We start from the raw sequence: 20,599 nt of genomic DNA, 5'->3' as shown, positions 1-20,599 counted from the left end.
GTGCTCACTTTCCCTCAACATATTTATCTCTTTACTCATCAAAGTGGTTTTTTTTTTTATAAAATTGGCTAAATAAATCCAGGATCATTGCTATGAAAGATGACAAACACACACTCAGACACATACACACAAGCACAGACACTTATTTCCTGATACTAGGAAGACTGGCATTCACTACCATTTGTGCATGCACACACATGCCTACTCATTTTCGTAACTTAATTTGACTTCACAACGTTACTTGTTTAAAAAGATGTACCATCACACACAATTTCCTTAAAATGATATCAAGTAGAAACCTGATACTACTGACTAGATCTTTGAGAGTGGACACTTGCTTTCTTGATACCATGTTTTATAAAATTTAAAAGGATCAAACCACTCTTTCTCTCTCTCTTTCTCTTGGCATTTAAGTCCTTGGAAATATAATAAAACTCCAAGATAACAGTGGAGAAAGCCTAAAAAGAATACAATGTGAAAGGAAAGTCAGTACAAAGGCGCTTATGGAGTTGAGCAACACCATGGACAGTTGTACTTGATCTCACTGAGATATTAGGAGGAGCTGTATGAGAAGGAGTTGTGGAATTGTCTGTTCGACAAGAACAGGAGAGTAGCATGTAGTAACTGACTCCTAGTTCGTTTTGTTTGAGGTTGGACACATGTTTCCCCACATCTCTAAATTACTATGCAACACTGCTTGGAGAGCAGATGCCTCAGGAGACAGCCTCAGATGAAGAAAAATCCAGGATCAAGGAAGGAGAGTTTAACATAGCAATATACAGTGACAGTCTCAACAATGCTCACTCAAGTGTTCATTCCCTCCAGGAACCACTTCTATAATCAAACATGCATTGATTGCAATCTTTATTCTACCAAACAAGAACTGGTTCCCTCAAGTCAACTTTTGGACTTCTCACTATAGGGGCCAAACTCAAACTTTTCTCCCCCAACCTGAATCTCTTCAATTATTTCCTAACACATGATTGTCACCGGTACCCATCTAGTAATTTAGAAAAGAAATTTGGAAGTTCATCTCTGTGTATAACTATGTTCCATAGATTTTACTTCTTGAAAATAGCTTGTCTTCCAGCTGTTGAGTAAACATGAGAAAGCAGCTTATCAAGACCTCATGCTTTTTGCTACCATGTCTCTATCCTCCATATCTCTGCGCCTCTGTGGTTATGGATGCCATGGCAACCAGCAGGCTCAGAACTACCATAGCCCTGTTATGCTACAGTTTGACTTGGCCATATAAGCAACTGGAGAGTATGGCTAGAGGCAGATGAGGCTGTTGGCAGATGCAGATATGTGGATACAGGTAAATGTATGTGAATGTCTCTGTATGACTCCAACTGCCCTTACAGATACGAAAGTTGGTACATTGTGTGGCCTGTCTGCCATCACTGGCTAGTAGTTCTTTTGTTGTGTAATCTTCATCACCACTGTGAGTAAAGTAGATATAAACCTACATAAAGTCCCGAGTTTTTCTCTTACCTGTCAGAATCCAAACCTGCTTGTCTTAGAACCGAGTTCAGACTCACACCACCAAATTTCCCTGTAGCCATCAAGTTTACCTCTGCTCATAACATCTCTGGTCAAATCAATTACTTTTGTAACGAAAAATTTTATGAATCTAAAGTGATTATGAGTTAAATTGCTGAGTCTGGCATTATAGTACAGTGAGTTAAGCTGTCATTTGGTACTTCAACCCCCAAAACAGAGTGCCAATTCAAGTCCCAGGTACTCCATTTCTTAATCAGCTCCCTGCTAATAGGCCTGAGAAGCAACCGATGATGGTCCAAGTACTAGAGTGCCCATTACCCATGTAGAAAACCCTGTTGGAGTTCATGGCTCCTTGCTTTGTTCTGGCTAAGCCCTGGCTACTGCAGCCATTTGGGAGTTAACTAGCAGAAGGAAGAAAACTCTGTGTCTACCTCTATCTGTGTGTATCACTATTTCTGTCATTCTGCCTTTCTTCAAATTTACAAATTTGTCATACTATAAGAGATAAATAATTGAATCAGAGGTTATTTACTTAAGATGATAATTTAGGGGCCAGTGTTGTGGCATAGCAAGTAAAACTGCCACCTGAGATACCAGCATCCCATGTGGGTGCTGGTTCATGTTCCAGCTGCTCTTTTTCCAATCCAGCTCTAAAGTTTTTAAAGTCCTCTTCTGAACTCAATAGCATAGATCACTATTTCTTGAAACAAAAAGCTTACATAAAATTATTTTACTTTATAATTCATGTCTTGCATTAATAAGCTGTATAATAGCTTTTTAATTTTTGTTTCTAGTATTTTATTCATGAGGCTGCTAGACAGGGAGACAGAGAAAGACAGAGCTTCTGAATACCTACAATAGTCAGAGCTGGGCCAGGCTGAAGCAAGTAATCAAAAACTCAATCCAGGTCTCTTGTGGAAACCAGAAACCTACTAAATGAAACATCACCTGCAGAGACCATATGAGCAAGAAGCTGAAATTTAGAGTTAAAGGCCAGAATGGAATCAAGATGATCTAATGGGAGAAAAATGTCTTCATGAGCATCTTAATTGGTGTCTTAAATTCTAGAATAATCATTCATATTAGCTTTATTAAAGTCAACATTTGGGGCTACCATTGTAGTACAGTGGGTTAAGTTGTCTCATGTGATGCTGGAGTCCTAAGCACTTGGGCCATCATCTGATGCTTTCCCAGTCTCATTAGCAGGGAGCTGGATCAGAAGTGTAACATCCAGTCCTCAAATCAGTGCTCATAGCAAACAGGATGTAATTGTGCCAAACTTTTTACAAGGCCAACATCATTGTGATACCAAAGTCACAGATATGATAAAAAATGAAAACTACAGTTGTGTATCCTTGATAAACATAGATTCAAAAATTATCAGCAAAATACTAGCAAATTAAATCAAAAAGAACATCAGAAAACTCACATACCAAAATCAAATGAGGTTTACCTCAGACATACAAAGTATTTCAACATTCACAAATCATTAAATGTCATAACTTGCACCATGAGAATGAAGAAAAAAAAAAAACAATTGATCACCTCGATAGATGCAGAGAAATTATTTGTCTTTTTCCACATCTCTTCACGATAGAAAACCCTCCTCGAATTAGGCCTAGACAGAACATACCTCAAAATTTTCAAGGCTATATAAGATAAATCATAGCCAATGTCACATTGAGCAGGGAAAATCTCTGAATAAAGACAAGGATGTTCACCACCTCTTATTTAATATACTGAGAGAAGCTAGGGAGGAGAAAGAATTGGAGGTCACCAAAATTGGAAAGCAGAAGCCAAAATACCCATGCTTGCTGATGATATCTGTACATGGAAAAACCTACTAACTTCAGCAAAAAACTGCTAGAACTGATAAACCAATTCAATAAAGTATAGGTGATAATATGAACATACAATAAACAAAACAAAACAAAAAAGCAATGCTTTTGTAACATGCCAATAATGAACTTACTGAAAGAGATATCAAGGAAAAAAATCCCATTCACAGTAGCCACAGGAAAAAAATCAAATATTTAGGAATAAATTTAATCAAAGAAGTGAAACATCACTACAACGAAAATTGTAGAACACTAATGGAAGAAATCATCAAAGAAGCAAAAAATTAGGGATATTCCTTGCTCATGGATTGCAAGAATCCATATTTAAAAATGTCTGTACTGTTAAAAAAGAATCTACAGATTAAATGCAATCCTCACCAAAATACCAGTGACATCCTGCAAAGAATTAGAAAAAATCATAAAATACATACAGAATCACAAAACATCCAAATCAAATAGAACCTAAAGGAGAAAAAAGAAGAAAGAAAAGAAAACTAAAGGCATCATTATTCCCGTCTCAAAGCAAACTACATAGCTATAGGAATTATAAAACATGGTATTGACATAAAAACAGAGAGATCAGTGGAACAGAGTAGAGAGCCAAGAAATTAACCTGCATAATTATAGTCTACTATTTTTTTTGACAAAATGCTCATACCACATTGGAGAAATGATCATCTCTTCGACAAATGGTATTGGAAAACTGTGTGTGTGTATATATATATATATATATATATACACATGTGTGTATATTTATATATAAGTGAAATTAGATCCCTACATCTTAGCATATATAAATATCAACACAAGTTGGATCAAAGACCTAAATTTAAGACTTCCATAGCCTTGGCAGCTCATGACAAGAGCCTAGGGTGATTACTGATGCCATAAACAAGAGTGTCAATTTGTTAAGTCAACAACAGGAGTCACTGTGCACTTACTCCTCATGTAGGATCTCTGTCCTTAGTGTGCTGTACATTGAGATTTAATGCTATAACTAGTACTCAAACAGTATTTTTCACTTTATGTTTCTGTGTGGGAGCAAACTGTTGAAATCTTTACTTAATGTATGCTAAACTGATCTTCTGTATATAAAGAGAATCGAAAATGAATCTGGATGTGAATGGAAGGGGAGAGGGAGTGGGAAAGGGGAGGGTTGCGGGTGGGAGGGATGTTATGGGGGGAAGCCATTGTAATCCATAAGCTGTGTTTTGGAAATTTATATTCATTAAATAAAAGTTAAAAAAAAAATAAAAAAATTTAAGACTTGAGACAAATACTTGAAGAAAATTTAGGGGAAACAGTTCATGATATTGATGTAGATGATGAATTCTTGGATAAGACCCCCAAAGTACAGGCAACAAAAGCAAAAATACACAAACGACATTATATCAAACTTAGAAGATTTTGTTCAGCAAAGAAATCACTAGAGTGAAGAGCTATCCATCAGAATAGGAGAAAATGTTTGCAAGCTACTTATCTGACAAAGCATTAATATCCAGAATATATCATTAATTCAAAAAACACTTGATGCAGTTAAGAAATGGGCAAAAGAACTCAATAAAAAGTTCCCCAAATAAGAAATATAAATGATCAATAAATACCTTTTTTAAAAATGTTCAACATTAGCCATCAGAGAAATAGAAATCAAAATCATGTGATATCAACTCATCCCTGTAAGAATAACTATTAACCAAAAGAAAGAAAGTAACAAATGATGGTAAGGATGTAGACAAAGGGAGAATTTTTTGTAAAGATTTATTTGTTTGCTTTGAAAGTCAGAATGACAGAATGAGAGACAGAGAGAGAAATATCCTATCTGCTGGTTCATTTCTCAGATGGCAGCAACAGCCAGTGCTGGGCCAGGCTGAAGCCAGGAGCCAAGATGGTCATCTGGGTCTCCCACATGTGTGACAGGGATCCAAATACATGTGCCTGCTGTTCCCAGGCCATTAGCAGGGAACTGGATAAGCAGATAAGACATGAGCTGGTGCCCACATGGGAATACTAGCACCACAGGAGGTAGCTTTAACCACTAAGCAAATGCCAGCTCCAAAAGGGGAACTCTAATGCATTGTTGGCAGGAATGTAAATTAGTGCAGCCACAACTGAAAACAGTATGCAGAGTTCTCAAAAATGCTGGAAATAGACTTGCCATATGCCAATCCCGCTTCTTGATATGTACCCAAATTACATGAACAGATTTTATCAAAAATAAATCTGGACAACCATGTTTATAGCAGCACTATTCATACTAGCCAAAATATAGAATCAAGCAAGCTGTGTACCACCAGATGAATGGACAAGAAACATATGAAATATGTATATATAGAATATATTTATACATATATATAGTAGGATTTTATACAGCTATAAAAAGAAAGAAAGTCTATAGTTTTCATCAAAATTATTGGAACCAGAGAGTTACAGGGAAATGGCAATGAAGGAAGGAGACTTTTATTCTTGTCTCATGTAGAAGAATTATTTCCAAATGGACAGAAACCTCCTGCCACAGCATCAGGAGGGGGGCACCAAGAGAGGAAAAGCTGAGAGACTTGTCAAAATGGGGTCTTTTAAGTAGAATTCAGGGGGAGCAGAATAACAGCTAACAATCCATCAGAGGGCAGGGAAAAAATCCATCAGATGACTGGAATTGTAATCCTGTCTAGCCTGCTCATGATAGAACAAAAACCATCTGAAGGATGGGATAGGTAATTTAGTCTTTGTATTCTCATGGTACAAGTAGAAACCCAGAGCTGTGAGACTGTGTTTTGTCTTGGTAAAGGCAGCTTTTGAACAGAAGCAAGCATCTTAAAGGGAGTTCCGCTTTTCTCATTACAACAGGGGCTTAACCTAACTGCTTATAAGCACATCTACCTCCTCACATGAGGACATCATGTTGAATGGCGTTTGCTGGGTGCAGAAAGATAAAAATCGCTAAATTTTAAAAATCAAAAACCAAAACAAACATACAATAAAGTAATGCCTGAGTGTGTGAGTTTTGCTGCAAATACAATGCTTTGTCAAGCTTTGTTATAAATCGTGGTCAAATTGTTCAGGATTATGTATTATTGCAGTTTAATGATCTTTTGAGTATTTAAAACTCTGTGAGTTAAGTTGAACATCTTTTCATTTGGTTATTGTTTATAACCCTTGCCTATTTTCCTACTCAGGATCATTTTTACTTTATTTGATTTGTTTTATTTAGTGGAGCATTCATTCCTTGACTATAGATTTTCACATGTCCATCCATTATTTGAAAGTATTCCTCACTGTGATGTTTTGAGGGGACATTTGCCATTTGTACTTCTAGAACCTAATCAAGGGCTTTCTCTTGCTCTGGTAACCTTGTCTGCCCTATCATTCCACTGCTCCTACATCCACTCACCAATCCTGGGGGTCTGGCCTCACGTCAGCTCTTGACTGACCGACCAGCAAGGATGATTTTTACATTCGAGCACAGTTGGTTTTATATATATATATATATATATATATATATATATATATATATAAAGAACTAAAGGCTGAAAGAATCTCTTGCTGCTGGAATGAACAGATTTTATATTTCTTCCTCTAATTTTGACAAATGACATCTTCAAGAGACGTCATGTTCCTTCCTCCTTCTTCTCAGATGAGAAGCACAACAGGACCCAAAGAAGAGGAGATTTTCTACGACCAGTGCAATGGTTAGTGAGGCTGTCCTTCAACTGCTCACTGCTACCATCAAAATCTGGTTTTCTAAAATGCTTCCAGTATAGAATAAAAAGATACATTTCCTTTAACCTGAGACTCAGTCTTAGGATTCCAATCTCTACTTGGTTTCTTGTCCTCTGCTGCCTGCCAGGGTGGCCCAGAAGCCTGTTCAGAAAGGCATAATGTGGAGTCTAAGATGTCTTCCTCCCCCAGGACTGTGACATGAACCAGTGTGTACAATCGCCGTGTATTCTGAAGACAAAACTTGTTATCTGCAACTTAGGAGCTGGGCCTCTCCTGCTTGAAACGAATGTTATTTTGTTGTTGTTGTCTGTTTTTTTTGTTGTTGTTGTTGTAAAAAACTCAACAATCTGATATCTGATGTAGTTTTTTGTTTTTGATTAACCTGGGCTCACGGTGGAGCTCCAGCACTCTTCCTTCCATGCCAGTTTTCCTTCAGAGGTAAACTTGGAGGGTTGAGAGTTTGTGTTTCCTGCTGAGTGTAGCAGTGCTCATATGACTGTCATAAGCCCTTTTCTTTTATGACTGTGAAACAGCACTGTTGAAGCTGAATTGTGAAGTGTGAAGTGGATATCTGAGTGGGCTTGGTTGACTCCATGGGATGCTGTCTAGATTCTGCCCCTGGGGGCAATCACTCCCCCATGGTATGCAGTTCTGTAGTGGACTTCTTGAGTCCACATCTGACTTCTGTAGTAGAAGTCACACTGCTGCACTTGAGCTCAGTGTTTCCAAGTAATATCAAACCAGTGCTTTGAGCAAACACCTACATTTTCATGCACTCCCCAAGAAGTTCCTCAGTTTGATGGCAAATTGCTGATCTGGCTTTTTAGTGTTGGAATCGTTCCAACGTTTTAGTGTTGGAATCACCCATGGATGTTGTATAAAAGATCTCATAAAGAAGCAGGACAGACAGTGTGCTCAGTGCATCTTGGGGTCTAGCCCACTCTGAGCAGGGTATTGTGTTATTCATTGCTCTTGGGCATCTCACTTTGAATAACATAGGAAATCATATCTTCTGGAGTTCGTTGGAGATCACGAGATGACAACTGAAGATAAGCCTCTTAACTTGAGCACAGAGATATGTCTAAGTAGGAATTCTCTCTGCACATATGCCCAACTTGTTATTTTCCAAAAGATCTTATTTTGTTTATAGGACACATGTTTTTGTGTTAAACCAAAAAGGGGGCTGGCGCTGTGGCATAGTAAGCTAAGCCTCAGCCTGCAGCACCAGAATTCCATATGGGTGCCAGTTCGTGCCCTGGCTACATTTTCTGTGATCCAGCTCTCTGCTATGGCCTGAGAAAGCAGTGGAAGATGTTTGGTCCAAGTGCTTGGGCCACTGCACCTGCTTTTGAGACCCAGAAGAAATGCCTCACACCTGGCTTCAGATTGGCTCAGCACTGGCTGTTGCAGCCATTTGGATTGTGATCCAGAGGACAGAAGACCTTTTTCTCTGTCTCTCCCTCTCTCTGTAACTCTACCTCTCAGATAAATAATCTTTTAAAAAAAGAGATCTAAGAGAATACTCCTAAAATGAAACTAGGAATTAATAACAAAAAGAAATAAACTGTCGCTCCCCCTCTTCGTGGAGGAGCAACACAGGACCCTGCGCTGTTCTTTCATCTGCTCGGCCCTCCCCGGGTTTGCTGCTGGTTCTTCCCGGGTTGGCTACTATCCCTTCCACCTCCGTGGAAGGGCAGTTCCCCCTGGCCGCATTCCCCACTTCCGCAGGGGAGCGGCACACCGCCGGCCGGCTCTCTGGGGGGCTGCACGGGTTCCCTTAGATGTTCCCCATAGATGTTCCTGGTGCATGCCGTCTCTCTCCTCCTTTATAGTCCTTCTCCGCCAATCCCAACTCGGCTGCCCACACGCCGAGTACGCTGCTCTCCTCCAATCAGGAGCAAGTCCTACAGTCTATCAGTTGAACTGGAGGCAGCTGTGCGGAAGCTGTTTACTTCTCTCCCAACGCCACATTGTGGGAGAGCAGATGCATAGAATAAGTCTTAATTCGAGTAACTTAGTCTAGTTCGGATTGCTCCCCACAGATCCCCCTTTCTTTTTATTTTTTGGCGTTGATACGCGCCTGTCTTCGGTGTCCCACGGCACACACTCTGCTCTACTTGCTAGAGCCGCCACAGGCTCTTACAAGTCCTATCAATCAGGAAAACCGAATCCGGGTCCTCTCTTCGCCATGTTGTGAGGAGGTTTCTAGGCGCTGATGCGTGCCTGTGCTCGGTGCCCTGCAGCGCATGCTTTGCTCTGCCTGCAGGGGCTTACAAGCTCTATCGGGCAAACCGAATCCAAGCCTTCTCATTGCCTTATTGTGGGGGAGACTTATTAGTGTTGGTTCGTGCCTATCTTCGGTGACCTGCAGCTCATACTCTGGTCGAGCTTTGCTGGCGCTTACCGCCTTAAATCAGGCAGACCGAATCCAAACCTCCTAATTGTTGCATTGTGGGGAAGCTTTACTGATGTTAATTCGTGCCTGTCTTCGGTGACCTGCGGCTAGCCGCCCAGGTGCTCATCGCCTCACTAATCGGGCAGACCGAATCCAAGCCTTCTAATTGTGGTATTGTAGGGAGGCCTTTCTATTCCTCTATTTCTCTATCTCCGGGCATTCCTATTTCTCCCATTTTACTTCTGTCTGCCAGCATTCCCATTTCTCTCACTCCACTTCTAAAACTTCTGTTTCTCTTATCCCCCGCAGCTTCCCGCTCTCATTCCATTTCTAAACTTCTGTTTTCTCTTATCCCCGCGGCTTCCCGGCGCCTCGCCCTGCCGGCAGCTTCACGGCTCCGAGGCTGCTTCTCCGCGCCTCGCCGGCTCTGAGCCGCTTCAGCCCGCGCCTTATCTGCGCGGCTTCCCGGCTTTGCGCGGCTTGGCTTCGCGCACTCCGCGGTCTCCACGCCCTTCGCGTCTGCACCACGGCCTACGCCAGCCCCGTTCCCTATCTATTCACGCCCCGTGCTCTCTCTGCACGCGGCGGCTTCCGCGAGTAACACAGCGTAGCTCACGTGTCCGCCACTAGGATTCAATCTAAGTTCCCCGGGCTAGCCTGGCGAATTCAACCCAGCGTACGTCTCCGCCCCACGATTTGGCTTCCCGTCCTTTGCTCCCCGGGCTAATCAGACGGATCCCAATCTGGCTTACGTCTCAGCTTCTAGTTTCAACTTTTCGCCCCCTATTCCCGGGCTAACTTGGGAACCCCAAAGTGGCTTTCGTTTCCGCCTTGGCCTGCCCCCCGCGGCTTCAATTTCCCTAACACTTTTCTCTACCCGGTATGTTTCCCCAAGCTTTCCTCCAACGATATTCCTCCCTCATTTCTCCTGGCCTCTCCCCACAGTCCACGTCCGAGTCTGTTTGTTCTAGCTTTCACTTTCGCTTTCGACCTTAGAGATTTCTCCCAGCTTCCCCCCGTAGTCCGTATCCGAGTCTATGCCTAGGCTTTCAATAGCTTCTTCCGGCTCCTTTTTCGTCCGGCTTTTCCCTAGGCTGTTTGCTAGTCTCTCTCTCCGGCATTCCCCCAGTTCTTCCCGTTTCTTCCCTCCTAAGTTTGCTATCCGTTCTAGGTTTCCTATCCGAGCTAGGTTTCCTATCCGAGTCAGGTTTCCCATCCGAGTCACGGCACCACTATGTCGCTCCCCCTCTTCGTGGAGGAGCAACACAGGACCCTGCGCTGTTCTTTCATCTGCTCGGCCCTCCCCGGGTTTGCTGCTGGTTCTTCCCGGGTTGGCTACTATCCCTTCCACCTCCGTGGAAGGGCAGTTCCCCCTGGCCGCATTCCCCACTTCCGCAGGGGAGCGGCACACCGCCGGCCGGCTCTCTGGGGGGCTGCACGGGTTCCCTTAGATGTTCCCCATAGATGTTCCTGGTGCATGCCGTCTCTCTCCTCCTTTATAGTCCTTCTCCGCCAATCCCAACTCGGCTGCCCACACGCCGAGTACGCTGCTCTCCTCCAATCAGGAGCAAGTCCTACAGTCTATCAGTTGAACTGGAGGCAGCTGTGCGGAAGCTGTTTACTTCTCTCCCAACGCCACATTGTGGGAGAGCAGATGCATAGAATAAGTCTTAATTCGAGTAACTTAGTCTAGTTCGGATTGCTCCCCACATAAACAAAGTTGAGACCAAAAAAAAAAGTAGATCATTTGTCAATTAGTGAATTGAAGAGTTGGTTATTTTTGTAGATAAGCAAAACTGATATCCACCAGTGACTCAACTAACAAAAAAAAAATGAGAGGGAAAAGTAGACCCAAATTATAATGCTTTACAACAGATACTACAGAAATATAAAGAATCATCACAAATTACTACAGCTATATGCCAACAATTGGAAAATCTGGAATAATTGGATAGATTCCTGGATGCATCCAACCTACCAAAATAGAGTCATGAACACAAAGAAAAACCTAAATAGGCCAATAACCATGATGGAGACTGAATTAGTAATAATGATCCTCCCAACAAACAGAAGTCCAGAAACAGACAGATTCACGGCTGAATTCTACTAAACTGTCAAAGAAGAACTAATTCCAATACTTAAACTATTCAAAACAATTGGAAGGGAAGGAATTTTCCAAAATACTATTATGGTACCAGCATCACTTTAATTCCAAATCCAGAAAAAGATACAACAGAGAAAGAGAACTATCGACCAATATCCCTGATGAACATAGATGCAAAAATCCTCAACAACATATTAGATAACTGAATCCAACAAAACGTCAGAAAGATCATTCACCCAGATCAAGTGGGATTTATCTCTGGTATGCAAGGATGTTTCAACATATGCAAATCAATACATCTGATACATCACATTAACAAATTGAATAATAAATCCATATGATTATATCAATAGATGCAAAGTATTATTCAATAAAATACAACATTGTTTCAGAGTGAAAAGTTGAGAATAGAGTGAACATTTCTCACTACAATAAAGGCAATATAAAATTGATGAAGTGAAGAGAACATAGTGGAAATATACCCCAAGTTTGTGGATTGAGAAAATCAATATTATTAAAATATCCATAGAATTCAAACTAGTTAACAGATTTGAAAGAATCCCTATCAACACACCAGATATTGTTCACAGAAATAGAAAAAAACATTGCTAAAATATCTGGAATCACTGAAAACTAACTAAAAGAAACCCTATGCAATAGGAACAAAGCAAGAGGTACATTATCTTCTTTTAATTTTTGTGTTCTTTTTGCCTTTTTATTTATTAATGTTTTAAAACATTGTTTTTTTGATTAGGAATATTTGAATGTATGTTACATTTCAATGCCTATATACATGAACAAATCAAATTAGGGTAATTAGTGTCACTCTGTCTTTGTCATTGCTTTATAATTGAAGCCTTAGAGCTCTGATATTGTTTTTTCAGAAATTATAGAATAGTTATTGTGAACTACAGTCACCTCACTATGCTGAGTAACACCAGAACTTATCTTACAACACTCATTTGATACTATTATCTAATCTCAGACTATCTTCCATTACCCTCATCTTCTAGTGATTAGCATTCTATATTCACATAGATCATTTTAACCTACCACTTAAGAGGAAGAATATGTTGTATTTGTCTTTCTGTGTCTGATTTATTTCACTCAGCACAACGAATTCCTGTTTCATTCATTTTGCTGCAAATGACATGATTTCATTCTTGCTTATGGCTGAATAATATTCCATTATTTCTCCATCCATCTTAGGATGGAAACCTTTGCTGATTGCATATCATAGTTATTGTGAACACCACTGCAATAAACATAGTGGTGCAGGTATATCTTGATAAAATGATTTTATGTATTGTGGATATATGACCAGAAGTTGGATTAGTGGATTATGTGACAGCTCTATTTCTGATTCTTTAAGAAATCTCCATATTTTGTGCCGTCGTGAGTCTAATTTAGATTCTCACCATCAGTGTGTAAGATTTTCTCATTCTCTGTATCCTTGCCAGTATTTGTTACTTTCCATGTATTTTAATATTTTGATAATAATAATAATTGAGAAAATACCTCACTGTGCTTTTGATTTGCATCTATTATCTAACTAATATTAAATATTTTTGTCATTTATTTATTAGTTATTTGAATTTTTTTTTGCAAAACATATGTTTAGATCATCAGCCCTTTGTTTAGTTTTTAGTTTTTGTTGCTGAGTTTTATGAGTTCCTTATATGTGCTGGCTGTTAAACCTTTATTGGGTAAGTAGGTTACAAATATCGTTCCCAGTCCTGTAAGTTTTATTTTCATTCTGTTTGCTGTAGTAGCTGCTGTGCAGGAAGTTTTTAGTTTACTTAAATTCCATTTTTCTAGTTTTGCTTTTGTTGCTTGTACTTGTAAGGAGTTTTTTTCAAAAAAGATGGTTGCTGATACCAATGTCTTAAAGTATTTCTTCCTGTTTCCGTCTAATGTTTTCATAACTTCAAATTTTTAGATTTCTTAGTACACTTGATTTAACTTTTGTATACGATGGAAAGGAGGGATCTAGTTACATTTTTCTACATATCAATATATGGTATTTCCAGCACCATTAATATATATGATAATGTAAAAGTGATTAAAAGAACACTATATTAATGAAAGTTCTATGAACATGAATTGTGAAAGGGACTATCTTTGATAAATAGTACCAGTAAGACTTGACACACAAATGCAGAATAATAAAACTAGACTTGTATACCTCATTGTGTACAAAAATGAACTAAAAAAGGATTAATACATGATCTGAATATATTGGAAGAAAGCAGAGATGTTTCAGAACATTGGAATGAGGAAGAATTTTGGGGGATCAGACTTTAAAATCACAGGAAACAAAATAGACAAATAGGATCTCATGAAATTAAAGACTTCATACAGCAAAGTAAACAATCAATAAAATGATGAGACAATCTACAGAACTGGATAAAATATTTTCAGGCTATACATGTCATAAGGGTTAATATCCAGAATATACAAGAAATTCAAATAGCTCAATAGGAAAAAATAATTCAATTTAAATTAACAGTAGGTATAAAAAAGACATTTCGCAGATAAGGATATACAAATGATCAACAAATATATGAAAAAATACTCAGTATCAGTAATCTTTGGAAAATGAAAATCAAACCATAATAAGATATCACCTCATTCCAGTCAGATTAACACAAAGATGAAACAAATGCTGGCTAGAAGGGAAGAAATGGCAAAATTTGCACTTTTTTGGTGAGAAAGTAAATTAATATATCCCTTGTGGAAAACGGTTTGCATATTTTTTAGAAAACTAGAAATATCCTTTTCATGTGATCCAGCAATCCCACCACAGTCTGTATATCCAAGGATAATGAAATCCCACTGCCCAAGACATATCTGCACTTGCAGGTTTGCTGTAGCACTATTCGCTATAGACAAGTAATTAGAACAACCTATGTGCCCATCAACTGAGCAGTGATAAAAAATGTGGTACCCATGTAAAATGGATTAATATTTAGCCATAGGAGTGTGGAATATTTCATTTGCAACAAAACGATGTCATAATATTAAGTAAAATAACCCAAGCATGGAAAGAAAAGTGCTGCACGATCTCATTCACATGCGGAATCTAAAAATGTGATCTTAGAGAAGTGAAGAGTTCAATAATGATTACTAGAGGCTGAGTGTGTATGTGTGTGGGGTTTATTAATGAGTACTGAGTTATAGACAAGGGTGAGAAGTTCTGCTGTTCTCTTGAAAAGTAGTGTGACTATAGATAATAATGTGCTGTATATTTATTTTAAATTAAAAAATCAGAATAAAGGATTTTGAATGGTTTTAACTTAGAGAAATGGTAAATATTTGAAGAGACATGTTTACCCAGGCTAGGTATTATGCAGTGCACCCAAGTATAGAAACATCACTTAACATCCCATAAATATGTATAAGTTTAGGTCAGTCAAAAATTTGTAAATGCTTATCTCATCTGTAAATATTCTCACAGGCGTAATCAGAAATAATATTTTTTTTTCATGAAACTAGAGGCTAGGTTTATTTTCATATTAGACACACTTAGTAAACAATGTGTTTCCCATACTTCAAATAGCATAAACATATTATAACAGAAATAGCTGTTGTTTCATGTTATTTCAAGAAATAGAATTAATTCCTCACTTAGACTTTGGTTACTACATTGATTTTTGTCTGTATTTACATCAATTGCTTTAGTTACACAGCCCCTCATATGCAAAAAAAAATATACACCTGGCAATAAAGGAGAATTGAATGCTATTTAAAGATGTGTTTTTTCCCAGAATTTTTTAAAGATTTATTTATTTGGGGCTGAGCACATTGTGGCCTAGTCATGTTGACACATAAAATTAAATATCTCATTCTCTGTCACAGAATTAAGAAATATGAATTAAAATATGTAAAGTGTTCAGGATTATATCTCACATATAGCGCAATGCAACAGTTTAAATTGTCATTAACACTACTATTCATTATTAGTAGTAATAATATTAACACTTTGATCCCCTATGTTCCTATATATCTAAGTTGTTTATTCTTGGCATCTTTGTACAGAGTGCTTCTCATCAACTACTATCACCATCAAGGTGAAGAAATTCCTCCAAAGGGTGTATCTTAGGAATCCATACTTGTTATCTTTCAGAATCCAGCAAGTCGTCTTCTTAACCACCTCTGCATGACATACAATGTGTGAAATGCATTAAAAGCATATTTCTGGCAATGCCAAACTACGGTGACCCAAATGCAATTTGAAAAATGCACTGTGATAGTTATTCATTCTATGGCGAATGAGTATTATTTTTTCCTTTTGAGAAAATATATAGTTATACAATTATCAATTTTAAGGGGAAAATTAAGAAAGTAAAAAATATGTTATATTTTCTTTGGGAGTTTAGATTACAAATATTATTTCTTTCTATATATTTTAAATAGTTTTTTTAATTTATTCAAAACAAGGTTGTTTTGTGGAAGGAAACAGAGAGGCAGAGAATGAGAGAGAGAAAGGATGGAAGGAAAATAGGAGAGAAAGAGGAGAGGGAGAGAGGAGAGAAGAAGAGAGAGGAAGGGAGGGAAGGAGGAAGAAGGGGGAGGGAAGGAAGGAGGGAGGGGGACAGATGAGGAGAGGGAGAGAATATGAGGGAGGAAAGGAAATCATTTTCGTGCTGAATAAAACACTTTCTCTTCTCTATTTATGTTTATCAGTATTCTTGAATTGAAAAGAAAAACTATTTATAATATTACTATCAGGATTCTAGAAATATCTAGCTGTGACAGTGACTAAAGCCATACTTAGAGTTGCCTTTTTGAACTTAATCATAAAATTCATGTGCTCTTTAGATTCTTGCATTTATTCTGTAAAAGTTCCCTGAGAGGGCCGGCACCACAGCTCAATAGGCTAACCCTCTGCCTGCGGCACCGGCACACCGGGCTCTAGTCCCGGTCGGGGCGCTGGATTCTGTCCCTGTTGCCCCTCTTCCAGGCCAGCTCTCTGATGTGGCCAGGGAGTGCAGTGGAGGATGGCCCAGGTGCTTGGGCCCTGCACCCCATGGGAGACCAGGAGAAGCACCTGGCTCCTGCCTTCGGATCAGTGCAGTTCGCCAGCCACAGTGCTGTGGCCGCGGTGGCCATTGGAGGGTGAACCAATGGAAAAGGAAGACCTTTCTCTCTGTCTCTATCTCTCACTATCCACTCTACCTGTCAAAAAAATTAAAAAAAAAAAAGTTCCCTGAGAGTATTATAAAACTGCTGTATCTTTCAAATCAGAAAAGAAGCTCAAGCATATTGTGAAAGGAAAAGAGCATATAAGCCCAAATTAGTTTTCTCTGAAAATTATAATACAGAATATATAACAATATGGAAAAATATATTTTTCTATGTAAAAGACACATTTTTTCTAAAACACTTAATTTCTTCCATAACTATTATCAGGGTCTTATTTTATGAGACAGATAAATGATAGAGATATTTACAGAAAGATCCACATTTATATATTGTATATGAAAGGCCAATACATATAGAAGAGTAACTAAAATCTTCTGAAAATTATGTTTTCTTGATTTCTGCAAATGACAGATATATTTATTATGTCAATTAAATATTTATACATTTATTTGAAAATGTTGTGTGAAAATATAAATATTCTGTTTTAACTGTAGGAGTAAGTGACAAACTTTATATCAAACCCAATTATGATTTTATTGTTGTATGATAACCAAAGGCAGAATAACGTTTAGAAGATCTTCATTCACCTAAACATATTAGTTCTGTTGATAATGGACAAGAAAGTATGATGCCACCTAGTTAATGTATTGGTGATCCTCTCTAGCTCATGACATATCTTCTGGTTGTTCTTGCCAAAATATTGGGTACTAATGACATTATCACTCTTCTATAAATCTGAATAATTTAGAGAATTATGTCAGTGACAGCTAAATTATAAGTATCATATTTCATTAATATGGGACACTTCATGAGTGTCTAAAGTTTTGCACTTACTAATCTTTGTATTTATTTAGCAGGTATTTATTTAGTTGATTTACAGTACTTTTCTCATCACTAAAATGAATCTTCCTACAGGAGAAATAATCACCAAGAACAGCTACAACTAATGAACAGCTAATGTTGTCTACTGTGTAATTACCTTTCCTGAAATAACGGTAATTAAATGTAGCCCTTGATTAGATCATTTATAGGATGGTATCTTAACTTTTTAAGAATTTTATATTAAAATGTTCAAGGTACATGTTGACAGGAACTTCAGTTCCAGATTATCTTACAAGGAATTTATCTCTACATGTGTCAACCTTAATTTTTTTTTTATTTTTCCATTCACTGTTGGTATATACACACACATATATATAATATACATATACTTATATATAAATGTTTATATATATGTCATACAAATAATTTTTTAATTTGGACAAAATATAACAGCATTAAATTTAATTTTGCAAAAATTACAAGCTTAAAGAGAATGTGGGGTAGATGTTTGCCAAGTGCCATTCTAGGTTGCCCACCTCCCCTAAGTTCCAGTTCCATCTGCTCTCCTGACTCTAGATCCCTACTAATGTGAACTGCAGGAGGCAACTGGTTATGATTCAAGTACTTGGGTCCCTTCCATCATTCTGGAAGACCAAAATTAAGTTTCCAGCTCCCAGCTTCCGCCTTACTCAGTCCTCACTATTTCAGGCATTAAGAGAGTGTACCAGTGAATGGGAGAGCTCATTCTTTCTGTCTGTCCATCTCTCTCTTCTTTCTCTTTGACTTTCAAATAAGTAAAATAAATAGAAAACTATAAGAAAATGAAAATGTGATCATGTGTAAGTGAATAGGTCTAAATAATTATGTCACAGTTTACAAATTCCCTTGCAATATGGCTCATTTGCATACATAGACAAAATAGTTACCTAATAATAACAATAATAGGGGAGGCCATTGAGGCACAGCAATTTAAGCCACCATTTGAGGCACTGGTATCACATATGAGGGTGCCAGGTTCAGTATCAGCTACTCTGCTTCTGATCCAGCTTCCTGCTAATGCACCAGGGAAACAGCTAGTGATGATTCAAGTATTTGTTTTCCTGCCACCCATGTTGGGCACCCGGATGGAGTTCCTGTCTCCTGGCTCTTGCCTAATCCAGACCCAGCAATGGCTATTGGGGTAGTGAACTAGTAGATAGATATCTATCTTTCTGTCTGTTTCTCTTTCTGTGTATGTGTCTCTCTGCCTCTCTGATTCTCTGTCACTCTTTAGTTCAATTAAATAAAGAAATATTTGATAATAATAATAGCAATGGTATATTTATTAAACTTATTACATAGTAGACATTGTTCTCAGTATGTTAAGTGTGCAAATTTATTAAAACAACCATCTAGCAATGAAATGAATATAAGGAAGTTCAAACCAAATTAATCCATCTCTTCTCTATTATAGGAGAGTGCTTATTCAAGCGGATGAAATTATTCTTTCGGCATGAATATTTATACTTTAACAACATCACCTTAAAAAATTTCTGGGTCAGTTACATGGCACAATTTGATGATCCACTTTAAGTTAAGGAGTAGCATATTATTTCTTATACTTTCAAGATTTGTTTTTCTATTAATACTTGCTTCAGTGTTATTTTGAGTTGAGCCTGAAAATATTAATCCCGTGGTCACCAATGATTTTAGGTAAGTGGATGAGTAAGATTCCTATCTTTTCCCATCTGTGGATTTCATGCATTCCCTACATGTACAAAGTAATAGATATGCAAAGCAAGCTTCAGGATTTGTTCTGAGCCCTGTGGAGCAAGTGTGCTTATCTAGCAAGCACTCTCTTGTCAATTTTGTTACCAGCATTTAAGATTTTGTTAACTCCTTAAGCTAATTCAAATATTGATATTTTCCTAGCACTGTTCATTTTGTAAGCAAGGAAAAATAGCAGAAAGAGAAGATAACACATCATCAAATCACAGAATTTCAAAAGAATTATTTGTATCTCACACAAATAATAGCACTGAAATGAAAGAGAATATTTCAGGGGAAAATCTGAAAATGTTGGTTTATCAAACCTCCAAGGAGTGCATTTTAGTTTTTTCTTTTCCAGGAAAAAAAGTAAAATCTATCATTGATAATAAAGATAATAATATCATGCTAAATAAAATTCCATTATCATGATATATCTATGTATTAAATTTTAAAAAATATGTTTTCATTATTTTTAATTACTCAGTTATATTTATTCCCATAGACTTTATTATTATAATATTCTTTTTTAAATCAAAATTGTGGGTAAAATTATCCTTCACAGCTGGTATTCATTTATCACAAGAAGAGAAATAATTTGTGAAATCATGCAGAACAATATTGCCTTGCTTATTTTAATTCAATAGGTGATTTGAAGTGAAATCCACTTGGTAGAGACAAGGGGTGGTCCATGACGTTCCTTTTTGTTCTCTCTGCATTATCAGTGTCCTCTTATTCAATCTTATCTATTGTTCATGGAAAGAAAAATATTTTTTCTGCTTGTGACTTCATAGAATTGAAAGTCTGCATCCCTTAAAATTTCTTAGGATCACATTTTTCTTTTTAGAAAGAAACATCATAATTTATTCATTCAGTATTTGTGCATACCTAAATGCATACAGATACTAACCATAGGTAGCTCTTTCAGCTAGGGTCTATGTTACCATGGAGACAAATGATCTCTTTAATATTTGAGGGGACTGGCCACTTTTGTTACACACTGAAGTTTGATTTAGTTGATAATATTTAGCTAAATCGTTCAGATAGCAATGAAATTTATTATATTATTCTTGAGTTTGGCAAGTAATATTTTTAGTTTATAATGTGTGTATTGTACAAGACAGCCCTTAAACATGTCTCAGTCTGTTACTCAACGGTACATGTTTCTCCAATTAGACATAAGAAAGTATATGTCACAGGCCTTTGTTGAAGCAGCTAAAAGTCCTCCTAGGACACTCACATTCCATATTGGCTGGAGTCTCTGGGTTCAAATAGTACCTCTACTTTCAGCCCAGCTTCCTGCTAATGCACAACCTGGCATGTAGCAAG

The 20,599-nt window shown here is 37.7% G+C and overlaps 1 long non-coding RNA gene across 1 annotated transcript; it reads left to right on the top strand.

The window, feature by feature from the left end:
• The first annotated feature begins 1,205 nt into the window (after window positions 1-1,205).
• Window positions 1,206-19,255, top strand: LOC138849479 (uncharacterized). The gene is made up of 3 exons (XR_011388334.1): window positions 1,206-1,318; window positions 17,618-17,697; window positions 18,978-19,255. It is a non-coding gene; the product is annotated as an uncharacterized lncRNA (long non-coding RNA).
• The last annotated feature ends 1,344 nt before the right edge of the window (window positions 19,256-20,599 follow it).

Source organism: Oryctolagus cuniculus, chromosome 4 (genome assembly GCF_964237555.1).
Source record: "Oryctolagus cuniculus chromosome 4, mOryCun1.1, whole genome shotgun sequence".
Lineage (NCBI taxonomy): Eukaryota > Metazoa > Chordata > Mammalia > Lagomorpha > Leporidae > Oryctolagus > Oryctolagus cuniculus.
This window is presented reverse-complemented; position numbering and strand designations above follow the sequence as displayed.